The sequence below is a fragment of the Echinops telfairi genome, unplaced genomic scaffold, assembly GCF_000313985.2.
Source record: "Echinops telfairi isolate 266 unplaced genomic scaffold, ASM31398v2 ScPeMD7_443;HRSCAF=831, whole genome shotgun sequence".
Lineage (NCBI taxonomy): Eukaryota > Metazoa > Chordata > Mammalia > Afrosoricida > Tenrecidae > Echinops > Echinops telfairi.
This window is the reverse complement of record NW_022104341.1, coordinates 26,160,241-26,164,464: the sequence shown is the minus strand read 5'-3', so window position 1 is coordinate 26,164,464 and position 4,224 is coordinate 26,160,241.

The following is a 4,224-nucleotide window of genomic DNA, read 5'->3' as shown; positions in this document are numbered from 1 at the left end:
GGGGGCTTGGTAGTGCGGTGAGTTACATGTTGGGCTGCTAAGCATAAGGCCAGCAGTTTCAACCCACCAGTGACTTCAAGGGAACAAGGTGAGGTGAAACCACTCAAGAGGGACAGGCTGCTCCCTTGAAGACCCTGGTACAATCCAGAGTTTATTCAGATTAAATGTACTCATTTGTGGGTGTGTGTAGCTCTATATCATTTTATCACATACGTAGTTTCATGTAAGTACTCCAAATAAAATTTTAAAAAGATATTCAATTGTACCATCACCAACCCCCTTTATTATCCCGTTTCCCTCTTCTGTTCCCTTAACAACCACTAATCTGCTTTCCATCTCTATCATTATGATAATTCATAAATGTTACATATAAGCAGTCCCTGGACTATTAGCAGCATTATAAATGTCTTTAAATTGAATTTGTAGCTAAATGGAATAAGTACACAGCATTCTTATTTAGCTTTATGTTAGTGATTTAAAAGCTGTATGTGTAGCAAGTGAAGGTGACTGCGAAGACGAATTTGTTGCGACTAGGGGTTGGTGAAATCTTTTAGAAGTGAGGGTAAATGTAGTAACAAGTAGGAGTTGTCCGTAAGTGAGGCACTCGCAGCAGGCCCCTCCTCCAGGGCTCCTTGTCTATGGAATCAGGTAGTACGTATCCTTTTGAGACTGACTCTTTACTCAGCTAGATTTAGGTTCATCGGAATTGTGGTGTGGAGCAACACCGTTTATCCCTTGGTATTCTATGATAATGAAACTCACCCTCACTGCCATCAAATCGATTCCAACTCGTAGCGACAACTCAACAGGTCAGAGTGGAACTGCCCGTAGGTTTCTGAGACTGTAAACCTCTATGGGAGTAGGAAGTTTCATCTTTTCCCCATTGAGTGGCCAGCTGTTTCAAACGACCTTGTGGTTAGCAGACCAATGCGCAACTAGCTATGCCAACAGGGTTCCTCTATTGTATGATAAGAACATAAAGGTTATAAAACGTTTGTTTAACCTTTATTCGCTGAAGGTCAGCTGGGTAGCTTCCACTTTAGGCTATTACAAATAAAGCTACATACTGAGTCATGGACAGAGGTGTATGAACTTAAGTATTCATTTCTCTTGAATAAGTGCCCAGGAGTTTAATTGCTGACTGATATGGCAGTTAAATTTTTAACATTCCCATCATCGCTGTATGGATGATTTTGGGTCTTTGGAAACTCATCAGCACTTGGTGTTTTCATTAGATTTTTAGTATCCCAATGCCACCTCATTTTAATTTGCATTTCCCTTGTGGTAAACAAAGTTAACATCTTTTTTGTGCTGATTACCATCGGCATATTCTCTTCGTGAAATGCCTTCTATATGTCTTGTTCCCATTTTACAACTGGATTGTTTATACAGGCGAGCTTTAAGAGTTTTGCGTATATTCTAGATTCCAGTCCTTTGTCAGATATCTCGTTTATAAATATTTTCTCTGACGCTACATCTGAAGTCCAACTTAGCACATTTTTCTTTTTTAATAGATCATGCTTTTAGTATTGAGTCTAGAGCCCAAAGATTTTCTCCTTTTTTCTGGAAGTCTTATAGTTTAATATTTTACATTTACACCTGTAATCCATTTTGAATTAATTTTGTATTGGCATGAAAATTTAAAAAAAACTCACTGCCATCGAATATTGGTATGGACGCATTTAAATCAAGGTTCTCTTTTGCCTCTGCAAGTTCAATTGTTCCAGCACCATTGAACTGCTTTGGCTCGTTTGTAAAATATTAATTAGGTCGATTTGTGTGGCACTGGAATTCAGCAACATTATAATGAACAACCGCACAAAAAGTTGAGGTTGGCAAGCATTTCATGTTACTTAGATCCACAATCAATGCCCACAAAAGCAGCAGCCAAGAAACCCAATGACATTGCACTGAGCAAATCTGCTGCAAGCTCCCTCTTTAAAGTACTAGATAGTAAACATGTCACTTTGAGGACTAAGGTGTGCCTGATCCAACCCATGGTATTTTCAATCACTTTCTGTGCATGAAAAGCTAACCATGACTAAGAATGGATGAAGTAGAATTGATACCTTCTAATTAAGTTGTTGGAGAGGAATATTGATTATACCAAAGAACAAATCAGTCTTGGGAGAACTACAGCCAAAATGGTTCTTAGAAACAAGAATGGAGTGACTTCATCTCATGAACTTTGTACATGTTATCAGGAGGGGCCTGTTGCAAAGTAGAGGAAAGTAGAGGAACAGCAAAAAAAAATTAATCTCAATGGGATTAATTGACACGGTGGCTACAATGGGCTCAAACATAGCAATGATGGTGAGGCTGGCACAGGAGCGGGGGCTTTTTCATTCCATGAGTCATATCCCATTCACAATATCAACAGTAACAATGGGTTTATGGGTTCGCTATTGTATTCCAATGATCTATGCGCCTAACCTTCTGTCAGTACCACAGTACCTTAACTAACTACATAGTAAACCTGAACACAGCTGGAAGAGTGATTCCTCCCACACAAATGGTTTTTAATGCAGTACAGTTCATGCTTGGAAGCCCATAATGACCACTACTGTAGAATACTATTCCTGCAAAAAAATCTGTATATAAATTTAAAACACAGTTCTCTTCTTCTCTGTAACAGACTCCACAAGTTAAAACAATTTCTTTTGCTTTGAGTTTTCTTTACAATTAATATTACTATCTAGTCAATTAATATCTAAATATACTACTACCTTATTTTTAAAAATTCTTCAACATAGGAAGTAAAACTGTATTGGTGGTGCATTTCCTAAAGAAATGGGTGAGATTTTTCTTCTTCAATTAAATCACATTTACATGCAATGGCTATTATTCACTGTCTAAATGAAATAGGGCTCAACATTTGTAAAAAAATACTAACTTTAAGGGGCAAGAGACCTTTTTTTACATAAATAAGAAGACAAGAATGGCAATCTCTCTCCATTCTCAGAAATATTTTTAGCTATGTGACAAAAATAACAGTTATCTACCATTAAAAATACTTTCAATGATCTATGACTTAATTAGCAGACAACTCAATTAGTTCTTTTTGTTTTGTTGAAAGCAATGAACTGGAACTATTTGACTTGCCAAAGGAATTCTCAGCCAATAACGCCTAAGACTGTACTATTTAGTGGCCCCTCCTGTTAACATTCACTATCTGAACATCAACAACCCACTGCTACACAGTGGCTTCTGACTGTAGGATTGAGTGGAATTGCCCCCATGGGTTTCCAGGAAGGAGCTGCCACATCTCTTTCCCATGGAGCCCCATTGGTGGATGCCAACCACCATGCTACTGATGAGCAGCCCAGCACTGGGACACCAGCCCTACTTAACAGAGACACAAATGTTTTCAATTGCCCTTTGTTGGGAACCCCGGGTGAGCAGCATGCCTTTCTTTGTGAAGGGGGAGATGGATAACCGTGAAAGAAGAGTGGTAAAGGAGGACCCTGCCACTCCACACCATGCACATTCCCAAGTATGTTAGGAGAATGTACTTGGGGAATTTAAAGATCTATAACTGATTCCCTTAAAACGCCTGCCCAAACTTAAAGATAAAAGCCAATGTGCATCTATAGCCCACAGCATCAACACCAGAATAGGAAATTTATGAAAATGAACAATAAACTCTTTTTGATGAAGAAAAGTGCAATAGCAAAATTATAAGCACTCAAATAGCAATACAATATATCAAAGGAAGAGAATTAGACTGAAGAAAATTAAGTTGTTGCTTACAGCATAATAATTAAGGTCTTTAAATTCACCAAAACATTTTGCTACCATAGTCTAAAAAGGCTTGTTTATCTTTCTCTGTCCCAGGGGATTAAATCATCTCACGAGTCTTTTTATTTCACCAAGGTACTATTTAAAAGCTGATGAAATGTTTAAGCAATTCATCACACTGTTATAAAGGGCAAAGGTATGCTAAAACCAAAGGGCTGGTAGCATTATGGATAAAGTGGAAGGGTTACTGCTGATTTCAACTTATGGAAATTGGGCACAATATTAAAACTAACCTTAAAGCCCTAATCTTTAAGTTGTCGTTTTCTTTTTAACTAAAACGAAGTGTTGCTGCTGTTCAAGATTGTGTTAGCCTGGGTAGACTAGAGAAACAAATCTAGGGAGACTCTCATGTGTGTATAAGAAAGAGGTTTATATACAAGAGCAAATGAATATCGAGAAAACATCCCAGCCCAGTCAAGATCAAGC